The sequence below is a fragment of the Bufo bufo genome, chromosome 7 (genome assembly GCF_905171765.1).
Source record: "Bufo bufo chromosome 7, aBufBuf1.1, whole genome shotgun sequence".
NCBI classification, from domain to species: Eukaryota; Metazoa; Chordata; class Amphibia; order Anura; family Bufonidae; genus Bufo; species Bufo bufo.
In genome coordinates, this window is record NC_053395.1 from 186631582 (window position 1) to 186644758 (window position 13177).

Consider the following 13177-nt stretch of genomic DNA (forward strand, 5'->3'; position numbering starts at 1 on the left):
GCACCTAAGGAGCAGAATCTGGCAGAATAAAAGCTCATATTCTCACTACTCCTGATGATAAATACTCTATAAAAGGTATGTTTGTCCTTCTCTGCCCAGGCCCTACCTAGTGTTGTCAATGGTCAAAACTGCAGACAAGATTCCCTTTAATTACTTTGTTTTAGAATATTTGAGCTACACCAATTTTTATTCACCCCATTTATTAAAGGATGTCAGCCTCTATAAAGACACATTGTTCTGATAATATATTTGCACATACAATTATCTTGTTTTTTTTTTAAATTCAATTTATAAAGCAATGAATTTACCAGTGGAGATTGGGACAAGAATGGACAGGGAAAATTTACACATTTACCTACATTATTAAGTAGCTTTGCAAAAAAGGCTTTTTAAACCCAGGCATAAGGGCAGCTGCCTGGGAAAAACAGCCTGGCCACCATTATCCATAGTCATTAGCCACTCCATTGTACTGTAAAGCACATAACTACCCAGGATTGCAAAGAGGAGGAAACAAAAAGATTTAATTGTTCAGAGGACCCTCACCCTTTTCCTGCCAAAGCATCCAGCCACTGGCAGAATTATCAGCGCATAAACTGCAGGTCGGTCAATGAAAAGTTTAGTGCTGGAACCATTAAGCATTTTTTTCCAAAATGAATGTGATTATTGCCATGTTTTTTATGACTACACATACTACATGCAAGACAAAGACACTACAATGCCTAATAAAGTGCATAATTAATACAAGCAAATGAATTCTAAGATTTATTTTCTGCCACAAAGACCTTCTGGAACCAACCCTGATGCTGAACGAAAAATCACTGAAACCCTTTAAGGCGACTGGCCATGTTCATAGTCAGTATTTAGCATCAATATTTGCAAGCCAAAACCAGGAGTGGAACCTACAAAAGAAAAAGTATAAGGGAAAGATCTGTACCCCTTCTGTGTTTTGGAGTCGGACCCACTCCCGGTTTTGGCTTCCAACAGTCGTGTGCATGAGCCCATAAAGGATATCCACAGGATGTGAAATAAATGTCTAATAAGTGCGGGTCTCATCTCCGGGACCCACACCTATCTCTAGAATGGATGTCTCCCAACCCTACCCAACCGGATGTGGTGGCCAGGATTACAGAAACAGTCGCGCTCGCTTAGCTACACTGCTTCCATTACTCTCATAGATGTAAAGAGGAGTTACGAAAACAGTGTCACTAAACGGGCGCAGTTTCCAGAATCTCGGCCACCTCTGGAAGCCTAGATGCGGTGGGGCGGTGTCGGCAGACAGGTGCGGGTTTCAGAATTGGGACCTGAATCTATTTCACGTTTATGGCATACAATACCGATGGGCTATAAATGTCTGACTTGGGAATACCCCTTAATATTGCGACAAATATTTATTACTTTTCAATTTGTAAAAAAAATAATAATAATACTTTTTGGGCAAATTGTCAAGAAAAAAAAAACCAATAAGAGAGAAATCTGGGAACCTGACCTGGACCGGCAAATAATAGTGTATGACATTGTAGAAAAACAGACATTAGGACATAAACAGGAAAAAATGTAAAGTCTCTACAGAAAGGATGTAGATCCTCAACATATGGCAACCACATGTCAACTCAAAAAAAAAAAATCTCAGCAAACACATCCGCTGCAAGTTGCAGTATCTGCATGCTTAACATTCCTCCAGATCTACACACACACATACATTATAATAAATATATATACAGAGCTGTGACACAGTGTTCCACAATAAGAAACACAAGACAGTTATAAGGAGCAAACCGCTGCTGACCAAAAAGAACACAAACGGTCATCTGCCAAAAAGCATTTAGGTAACCACCAAGACTTTTGGACAATACTTTGCGGACTAATGAGTCAAAGGTGGAAGTTTCTGGAAGACATACGTCACGTCTGGCATAAAGCTAATGCCACATTCCCCCATAAGAACGCCATGTCAAAGGTGGTGGTAATATGATGGGGCTGCTTTGCTTCTGTAGGACCTTTATTTCTTAAATCTTGGAGAATGTCCACCCTTCAGTTTGTGACTATAAGGGTCCATTCACACGTACGCAACGTGTTTTGCGGATCCGCAAAACACGGACGGCGGCAATGTGCATTCCGCATTTTGCGGACCGCACATTGCCGGCACTAATAGAATATGCCTGTTCTTGTCCGCAATTGCGGACAAGAATAGGACATGTTCTATTTTTTTCGGGAACGGAATTGCGGACCCGGAAGTGCGGGTCCGTAATTCTGTGTCCGGGCAGCACATCGTGCTGCCCCATAGAAATGAATGGGTCCGCAATTCCGTTCCGCAAGATGCGGAACGAAATTGTGGACGTGTGAATGGACCCTAAAGGGGTTACTGGGGTCCCCGGCCGACCTAATATTGATGACCTATCCTAAGGATAGGTTCCCAGATAACCCCTTTAAGCTCAAGCACAGTTAGGCTATGTAGCAAGGCATTGATCCAAAGCACACAAGCAAGTCTGAATGGCTAAATAAATAAATACATTTTTGGAGTGGCCAAATAAAAGGTCCTGATTTGAATTCCATTTGATATGCTGGTGCAAGACCTTAAAGGGGTTGTCCCACAAAAATATTCAACATTTTTCAAACCACACTTTTGTAATTCCATATAATTAATGTAGTACAGCCATTGAGTAATTTCAATAAAATGCATCTGTATAGTGCCGACTTGCTGTTTGGTTTTTTTCCTCCTCCCTCTGTCCATGTCGCTGAGGTGGACCCACATGCTCAGTTCCATCCTTCGACTGCCACCAGCTTCATCTCCTGTTAGAAGCTGGGGCAGAAAAAAAAGACACGCCCCACTGAGGAGTGATGACAAGAGAGCTGCACCAGAATGGACATGTTACACCCAGCAGAACAATTGAGGGCAATCAATGGGGAGCTTTCTGGACCCATGTGAGGTACAGGGTCATGTAACCTATGATGTCTGATTTTCAGATTTGACAATCATGGGATCAACCCCTTTAAACTGGCAGGTCATGCTCGAAAAGCCTCCAGTACAGCTGAAAGAATAGTTCTGCAAAAATAGTGGGTGAAAATTCCTCCACAGCGACGTAAAAGACCCATCAAAAAGGTTTGATTGTAGCTGTTGCTGCTAAAAGGTGGCCCAACCAGTTATTACATTTAGGGGGCAATTACTTTTTCACATGAGTGATATGGGTTTTTGAAAAAAAAATCTTTATTTTCAGTAAATGGAACGATCATTTAAAAGCTACATTTTGTGTTTATTCATATCGTCTTTATCTTTGATTTGAAACATTTAAATGTGACAAGTGAGGGAGCAAATACCCGGAGGAAACCCACGCAAACATGGGGAGAACATACAAATTCCATGTCTCCATGTCAGATTCGAACCTTGGACCCCAGCGCTAACCACTGAGCCACCCTGCTGATATATATACACTGCTCAAAAAAATAAAGGGAACACTTAAACAACACAATGTAACTCCAAGTCAATCACACTTCTGTGAAATCAAACTGTCCACTTAGGAAGCAACACTGAGTGACAATCAATTTCACATGCTGTTGTGCAAATGGGATAGACAACAGGTGGAAATTATAGGCAATTAGCAAGACACCCCCAATAAAGGAGTGGTTCTGCAGGTGGTGGCCACAGACCACTTCTCAGTTCCTATGCTTCCTGGCTGATGTTTTGGTCACTTTTGAATGCTGGCAGTGCTTTCACTCTAGTGGTAGCATGAGACTGGGTCTACAACCCACACAAGTGGCTCAGGTAGTGCAGCTTATCCAGGATGGCACATCAATGCGAGCTGTGGCAAGAAGGTTTGCTCTGTCTGTCAGCGTAGTGTCCAGAGCATGGAGGCGCTACCAGGAGACAGGCCAGTACATCAGGAGACGTGGAGGAGGCCGTAGGAGGGCAACAACCCAGCAGCAGGACCGTTACCTCCGCCTTTGTGCAAGGAGGAACAGGAGGAGCACTGCCAGAGCCCTGCAAAATGACCTCCAGCAGGCCACAAATGTGCATGTGTCTGCTCAAACGGTCAGAAACAGACTCCATGAGGGTGATATGAGGGCCCGACGTCCACAGGTGGGGGTTGTGCTTACAGCCCAACACCGTGCAGGACGTTTGGCATTTGCCAGAGAACACCAAGATTGGCAAATTCGCCACTGGGAATTGAGCACATCTGCTCAAAAAAATAAAGGGAACACAAAAATAACACATCCTAGATCTGAATTAATTAAATATTCTTCTGAAATACCTTGTTCTTTACATAGTTGAATGTGCTGACAAAATCACACAAAAATAAAAAAATGGAAATCAAATTTTTCAACCCATGGAGGTCTGGATTTGGAGTCACACTCAAAATTAAAGTGGAAAAACACACTACAGGCTGATCCAACTTTGATGTAATGTCCTTAAAACAAGTCAAAATGAGGCTCAGTAGTGTGTGTGGCCTCCACGTGCCTGTATGACCTCCCTACAACGCCTGTGCATGCTCCTGATGAGGTGGCGGACGGTCTCCTGAGGGATCTCCTCCCAGACCTGGAATAAAGCATCTGCCAACTCCTGGACAGTCTGTGGTGCAACGTGACGTTGGTGGATAGAGCGAGACATGATGTCCCAGATGTGCTCAATTGGATTCAGGTCTGGGGAACGGGCGGGCCAGTCCATAGCATCAATGCCTTCGTATTGCAGGAACTGCTGACACACTCCAGCCACATGAGGTCTAGCATTGTCTTGCATTAGGAGGAACCCAGGGCCAACCGCACCAGCATATGGTCTCACAAGGGGTCTGAGGATCTCATCTCGGTACCTAATGGCAGTCAGGCTACCTCTGGCAAGCACATGGAGGGCTGTGCGGCCCTCCAAAGAAATGCCACCCCACACCATTACTGACCCAATGCCAAACCGGTCATGCTGTAGGATGTTGCAGGCAGCAGAACGTTCTCCACGGCGTCTCAAGACTCTGTCACGTCTGTCACGTGCTCAGTGTGAGCCTGCTTTCATCTGTGAAGAGCACAGGGGGCCAGTGGCAAATTTGCCAATCTTGGTGTTCTCTGGCAGATGCCAAACATCCTGCACGGTGTTGGGCTGTAAGCACAACCCCCACCTGTGGATGTCGGGCCCTCATATCACCCTCATGGAGTCCGTTTCTGACCGTTTGAGCAGACACATGCACATTTGTGGCCTGCTGGAGGTCATTTTGCAGGGCTCTGGCAGTGCTCCTCCTGTTCCTCCTTGCACAAAGGCGGAGGTAGCGGTCCTGCTGCTGGGTTGTTGCCCTCCTACGGCCTCCTCCACGTTTCCTGATGTACTGGCCTGTCTCCTGGTAGTGCCTCCATGCTCTGGACACTACGCTGACAGACACAGCAAACCTTCTTGCCACAGCTCGCATTGATGTGCCATCCTGGATAAGCTGCACTACCTGAGCCACTTGTGTGGGTTGTAGACTCCGTCTCATGCTACCACTAGAGTGAAAGCACCGCCAGCATTCAAAAGTGACCAAAACATCAGCCAGGAAGCATAGGAACTGAGAAGTGGTCTGTGGTCACCACCTGCAGAACCACTCCTTTATTGGGGGTGTCTTGCTAATTGCCTATAATTTCCACAACAGCATGTGAAATTGATTGTTACTCAGTGTTGCTTCCTAAGTGGACAGTTTGAGTACTCTAAGGCTACCTTCACACTACCGGCAAGGAACTCTGGCAGGCTGTTCCGGCGGGTAAACAGCTTGTCGGATCCGAGCTGCCGCTAGTGCATGTCGTACTTTCATTCCGCCCGCCTCTCGGCATGTTTGCCGTGCTGCCGCCGGAACTCCGGCCCGCCCCCATTATAGTCAATGGGACACGTGTGCATTAGTGGCAGCACAGATCCAACAGGCTGTTCACCCACCGGAACCGCCTGCCGGAGTTCCTTCCCGCTAGTGTGAAAGTACCCTAAAAAGAAAAAAACGAATTAAATGGGTATTCCAATTTTTTTTGTATCGAGTTAGGGTACCTTCACACTAGCGGCAGGGTACTCCGGCAGGCTGTCCCGGCGGGTGAACAGCTGCTGGATCCGTCCTGTCGCTAGTTCACGTGTGCCCCCGGACTGCCGCTGCGTCCCCATTGGCTATACAGCGCACACCGAGAGGCAGCCGGACTAAAAGTACTGCATGCAGTACTTTTAGTCTGGCCGACTCTCAGTGTGCGCTACCGCCGGAACTCCGCCCCCGCCTCCATTATAGTCAATGGGGACGGAGGGCAGTCCGGGGCACACGTGAACTAGCGGCAGGACGGATCAGACAGGCTGTTCACCCGCCGGAACAGCCTGCGGGAGTCCCCTGCTGCTAGTGTGAAAGTACCCTAACCATTTCAGCCCCAAGGCTCGGTTCACACCTGAGCGTTTTACAGCGCGTTCCTACGCTCAACAGGCAAAAACCAATGTTTCCCTATGTGCATGGTTCTTACCTGTGCGTACGAACGCGCTGTGAAACGCCCTACGCCCCAAGAAGTACAGGAGCTTCTTTGGGGCGTATTGTCGCGCGTAACACCTCTATTTTTCATTGTACGCCTCTGTGGTCAATAGCAAGAACGCGCGTGCGACGCGCGTTTCCAAAATACAAAAGTGCCCCAAAATACGCCAGATAAAAACGCCTGTAAACAGCGCATATCGAATACGCTCAGGTCTAATACACACACAAAAAAAAAAAAAAAAAACTCTTTGCATTATTATTTAGGCGCATTGCAAAATCACATTTGCGCTATTTCTGCGGTTACTAGTTTATTTTCTGATTCTACCATTCTTTGGGATATTGTTTGTCATAAAGGAATGTGTTCATCTATCAGTGATGAAGATGAAAAAAAAAAAAAAAAAAAGTTTATACCGGATTTTAAAATAAAAAACATACATATATAAAGCTACACATTTGTAGTCTGCATTTCCAAATACATGCAATCACCCCTTTTGGGCACACAGAAAATATGTAATAAACGCTTAAGTAGCACTTAAAATGTGCATAAAAATAGCTCATGCATGTTAATCACTTCAAAAATTCCACCTCTGCAACAAAAGCGAAAGCAGATTTGCAGAGTGTTTTCTTTCATGTTTTTCCAACCTACACTTACGAAGGTGCAAGGTGCAAGGAGCCCGGTAAAGTATGGTGAAGTATGCGGCCACAGAGCGATATTCATGCAGACCTCTTTACAAAGGAAAGGATTCAAGAGCCCACACCGATTGTCCTGTTGGGGGGAGAGGGTCTGCGGGAGGGGGTAAGGGAAAGATAAGCAGGTGTTTCCAAAGAAACAAAACTAAGCTTTTCTCTTTCACCGCCACACAAAGCATTTTGCATACATTTTCATTTCGATATCCATAGATCTTATAATCACAGAACAGATAAAACTATGTCGTCTATATCGGATTAGAGAGTTTTCTTTCCTAAGCAACCTGTACTTGGTTCTGTTCGTAGAAGAGCACGGTACAAGCTGCTCTGGCAAAATATCTCCGCTGTCTGGCAAGGATTTGCAAATTTGCAAAAAATTTAATGCAGTTTCTTGAAAGTAGAAAGGTCCGTCAATTAGATTGGTGCAGCCAATCGTGGACACAACTCAAAGGCAGCATAAAACGCATTGAAAATTCACATGCATTACCAGCAGATCATGACAGGATCAGTGTCTAAATCCTGGAGAATGGGCCACACAGGGTGACACTGAAGGGGTGCAATGTGGTCGAAAACGGTAGAGGCACATGAAAACTGTGGTTTTTAAAGTGATTAAGTGGATGCAAGATTTTACTGAGAAACAGCAGTTTGATCCACACACACGCCACATGGCAGTTTGGGCAAATTTATCAAAACTGGCATTTTCTACACTGGTCTTGATATCCCCTGTGCTGCTGGAGGATGCAAATTTTTTAGGACGAGGCACAGACCTTGTCGCGACTAATGTGTAAAATGTAAATCAGACATCATACAGTACATGACGATCTCTAACAAAGCTAGGACCAGCCCTGTACCTCCCATGGATCCAGAGATCTTCACATTCATTGCTCTACTAGATTTATATCAAGCTGGCAGTTCAAGGGGAGTGTCCTTTCTGCTGCAGCTCAGGGGGCGTGTCCATTCTGCTGCAGTTCTCTCCCTATCACAGTTCAGGAAGCAGTTGAAGGATGAAACTGAGCGTGTGCGGCCATCTCAGTGAGGAGGTCAAAGAAATAAGAAAAAACAAACAGCAGGTGGCGCTACACAGATACATTGTATTGAATAACGCAGTGGCTATGCAAAATCTTTTGATTATATGCAATTAGAAAAGTATTCAGATCCAGGTGCTGGTCTGAAAACTGGAGAATATTTTTCGGGGGACAGACCCTTTTTAAGCACATCCTGCAGCAGTCGTTGCACCTAGAATGCCCACACCATGCCTCCTTTTCAGAAACCGGCAAGGGCGGTATAAAAACAACCTTTGACATCTCCGTTTTCTGGATTATGAGGGCTGATAAATCTACCTTATGAAGTTTTGACAGTGAGCACTTAATCAAGTTAAGGCCCCTTTACACGACCCGATCTGACAATTGCCTGTTAGTCAGTGAAGGAGACCACTGCATTTACATGCAGCCATCTCCTCCACAGTATTGGGAGAAGCGATCACTAATGCCATTGCTTGTCCCCAGACAGAATCCATTGTTTGCCAGCGCCAATTATCGTATTACCGGATGAACAAGCGTTTCGCTCATTCATCAGGTAATCAGTGACAACCTTTACACAGGCAGATTATCGCTCTTTAGCAATAATCTGCCTGAATATCAGGCAGTGTGAAGGACCCTTTAAAAACTACAGTAGAGGTCACTCTGTGTGACCCAACCCTTACAGAATCCTGCATGTGTGAACATGGCCTAATAGGTTGCCTAAAACTATCTTTAGCCATAGCTCCTGCCGCTCTTCCCCTCACTGGGATACACTACCTACAAGAGGAGACTGGCAAGTGGTGGTGGGGGAGCGACAGGAGTCCAGGCAATTCTAACAGGACACCCGTTATCATTTTTGCGTCAACTTCCTAACTTTCGAGATTTTCACCAACAAAATAAAGGAAGCTTCCGGATATCGGACCAGACACGCAGACTTGCCATCCTACTTCTTTGCTGTGTGTCCGATAAAACACAACACTACAGAAAGCCCTACGTTTTAGACAACGGACTTTGCCAAAATCCACTGCAGTTTCTCAATTTGAACCAGACAGCCACTTGCGGTTCAGCGCCATTGAGTGGGGCTCAACCAGGAGCTGCCATCCACTGTGGTTATCAAATGTACGTGCAGAAACTGCGCCAAGAAAAGGACATGCCCTCGAAAATAAACGACTGAATCCCACTGAACTCAATAGGAGGAAGTTGCCACAAGTCCACCCTGTGTTTTTCTTTTAACTAATTACATGGACAAAAACTGTGTGTGTGAACGAGGTCCAGGAATTCATCAACCAGGGACTGAAACGTTGCAAATTTTCCAGCAGAGTAAGGCCTCATGCACACGACCGTATGTATTTTGCGGTCCACAAAAAATACCGATGACGTCCGTGTGCATTCCGTATTTTACAGAACAGCTGGCCCCTAATAGAACAGTACTATCCTTGTCCGTAAAGCGGACAATAATAGAACATGGTCTATTTTTTTTTGCGGAACGGAACTACGGACATACAGAAATTAATGGTTCCATATACGGTCCGGAAAAAAAAAAAACGGAATGGACGCGGAAAGAAAATACGTTCATGTGCATGAGCCCTCAGAGTTTAAGAAATCTCATATACACGCTGTAAAACCCCCCCCAAAAAAAACTGCAATAGTGAGCGAACTAACCCGCGATGCAGACTTCAGATACACAGGATGTCGATATAGGCTACATCTACACGACGACATGTAGTGCGACAATAAGTCGCAGTAATGTTGTGTGAAATCTTTTTAATAAATGGCTGAATTGAACATGGTGTTGCACTTATGGTGTCGCACTGCGACATGCTGCAACAAGACAATCGCAGAAAGATCCGTCCAAGTTGTCGCAGTGTAGTTGTACCCTATTGACGCATGACAAATGTCGGCGTGCGCATTTCAGCAGGGTGCAGCAAATCTTCCGCAATAATGTTGCATGTAACTCGTGGCTTTCACGGCAGATCCGCTGCAGCCTTTCCGCTGTATTTTAGGTCCCACGTGGACTTAACCCTTGCGGCAACTTATTTAATGAACCCTTTGCAAAATTAGCAACACAAAAAAACATCTGTTCTCCAGAAGAAAGGAAGACCACCCCAGCTACGGAGAGACTCCCCTTGAACATCGTGGCTATGAAGGCAGCGCAGGAAGCACTTTCTTAGGTGGTAATTCAATAAATCTTGAAAGATTTACAAGCTCTAGATTACTGATGATGAACGGCTGCTGCAAGATTCAACTCTTCTCCCCCCCCCCCCCCCCCAATAGATCTGTCTGAATATACATACTGCATTTATTATTCTGAACACATTTCAAATCAAAAGGACAGAAGAGGCAAAGCATTCAAGAAGGATTATTTACCACTCCCACAATTGCAATGTAAAGTCATCTTGGAGGGCAGACATGCTATCTAGGAAAAATCTATATGTTTACAAGCATGAGGTGCAGGGGGCAGATTTTATCTCCACATCCCACAAGCGAATGTTAGTCTCTAGTGTAACAGGCTAAATCTGAGACCCATCTGAAACGGAAAACATTACGGAACTTCAAAGAAAAGTGCAGTAATCGCATAATAAACCCCAATGTAATCTGGAAAACATTTTCTTAAAACAGGCTTTCCTGATTAACATGACAGATACATTTCAAACAGACAGGAGAAGACTCGGCGCTTATCTTCCACAACGGATCTCCTTGTCGAGCTACTGCGACTGCTTGGCACAAGCGGCATGAAACAGCAAGCAGGAGGTATTCTCTGCCACACAGTGCCAGCTACATGGAAAGAGCGCTGAGAGGACCTCCTTATATTATAGGGGGGCTGCGCCACAAGGATCCACACGGTAAGGTCTAGGCCACACCATGGCTTTAGTCTCTTACAGTAAAAATAGAGGGACACTCAGGGCAAAAATTATACATGGTGATATGACTAGGGCAGGGCACCGTGGCTCAAGGTAACGCTATAGAGATATATTTAGGACTCACATTTCTGTCGCGTTTGACGCAGTGTAGCTTTAGCTTTCTGCATCAAAAGCAAATAAAGGTGGGATAACAGGGGTGGGAGTAAAAATCCCAACTAAGGTTTACTCCTAAATATGACAAAGAAATAGGGTGTCCTTAAAAGGGGTTGTCCGGGTTCAGAGCTGAACCCGGACGAACCCTTATTTTCACCCAGGCAGCCCCCCTGAGGCTAGCATCGGAGCATCTCATCTCTTTGCAGGGCACAGTCTCTTTTGTTTTCAATAACACACTGCCGGGCGGAAACTTCCGCCCGGCAGTGTGTTCGGTGGTGACGTTACCGGCTCTGATGGGCGGGCTTTAGCGCTGCCCTAGCCGTTTTACTGGCTAGGGCAGCGCTAAATGCCGCCCTTCATTGCCAGTGACGTCACCGGGCTTCCTGGCAGCCCCATGGAATTCCACGATACGTCACCGGATCTCCCAAAAAATGCCTGTGCCCTGCACGATTTAGCGCAGGGCAAAGGAGAGCATCGGAGCACGAACTGCTCAAGTCAGGGGGGCTGCCGGGGTGAAAATGGAGGTATGTCCAGGTTCAAAACCCGGACAACCCCTTTAACAGCAGCTATTGGTGGCCTGGAGATGCCCAAAATGGGCCGGACCTCTAAAGGGAAGCTTATTTACCTGCTTCCTCTCTCGGCCTGTGATGCTCTGGTGGGGCTCTATACCGGAAAATAACTGATCAGGCATATCCCCATACATATTGAATGTAGAGTAATCTGTTCAGTTTGCATCAGGATGTCTTCAGTTCAGTCGTTTTGACTGATCAGGCAAAAGATAAAACCGTAGCATGCTACGGTTTTATCTCCGGCGAAAAAAACGGAATACTTGCCTGCATTTTTCCCCATAGGAATGTATTAGTGCCAGATCCGGCATTCAAAATACCGGAATGCCGGATCCGTCCTTCCGGCCTGCGCATACCGGTAAAAATGTACAAAAAAAAATACAAGACGGATCCGTCTGTCCGCATGACAAGCGGAGAGACGTATCCGTTCTTGCAATGCCCGCCGGATCACACTGCCGCAAGTGTGAAAGTAGCCTTAGCAATGACCTATCACAGTCCTGCACAGAAAAGAATTACATCGGTGCCTACTCAAAGTTACAGGACATTTCTGTAGTTTGTGAAGAGAGGTGCAGCACACAATGGAGGTGAGCACCACTAGACACTTAAGTATCAGGAGAAAATACTAAAGAAGCTACACAGGCCTCAGAGTTTCTTTTGTGCAAGGAAAAGAAAGTCATTGTCTCCAAGTGTGCCGCCTCAATGTTCTCAATATTCCACATAAAGAAAGTTCAACCTCTTTCCAAAATAAGTCCTTACAAGACCTCTAATTACATTAAACTGGTCCGGGGGCAATGGCGCTTGCATACAATAACGTATTATTCGACACAGTCTGCCACATAATACTAAGGAAGTTTTCCAAAACAAGTAAAAGCACATCTGAACTGACCACTGTGAAATAGGGGTTTAAACGCTATGGACACCTTAGGGGGGGTTTATTTATTATTGCATCGTATTTATTAGCTAAAAATCATGCGTGCACCTCCTCACATATATTGCAGGCTGCTCTGTCCCCTTCTCAATGAAATCCATAAAGAGCTCGTTCTTCTAAATAGTCCCTTTACGGGCCAATGATTGGGGCAGTTATCAAGAAAGAACGTTCATTCCCGATAATTGCCCTATGTAAAGTAGTCACCTAACACCCGACAAGCAAATAAACAAGCTCAGATAAGGGGACCCAATTCCCGGCACCCCTGCCGATCAGGTGGTTAAAGGGGCAGCGGCGCTTATGGGAGGTGCAGCGTTCTCTTCACCGATTATCTGTACACCGTCTAGACTAGGAATCAGCAACCTTTGGCACTCCAGCTGCTGTGAAACTACAACTCCCAGCAGGCACACTTACTCGGCTGTTCTTGCAACTCCCCATAGAAGTGAAAGGAGGATTCTGGGAGTTGTAGTTTCAGAACAGCTGGAGTGCCGGAGGTTGCTGATCTCTGTAGCAGCGATGCGGTGTA

The 13177-nt window shown here is 45.7% G+C and overlaps 1 protein-coding gene across 1 annotated transcript in view; it reads right to left on the reverse strand.

The window, feature by feature from the left end:
- HAT1 (histone acetyltransferase 1) overlaps positions 1–13177 on the reverse strand; it is a 47876-nt gene that overhangs the window by 5952 nt on the left and 28747 nt on the right. The window lies entirely within an intron of this gene.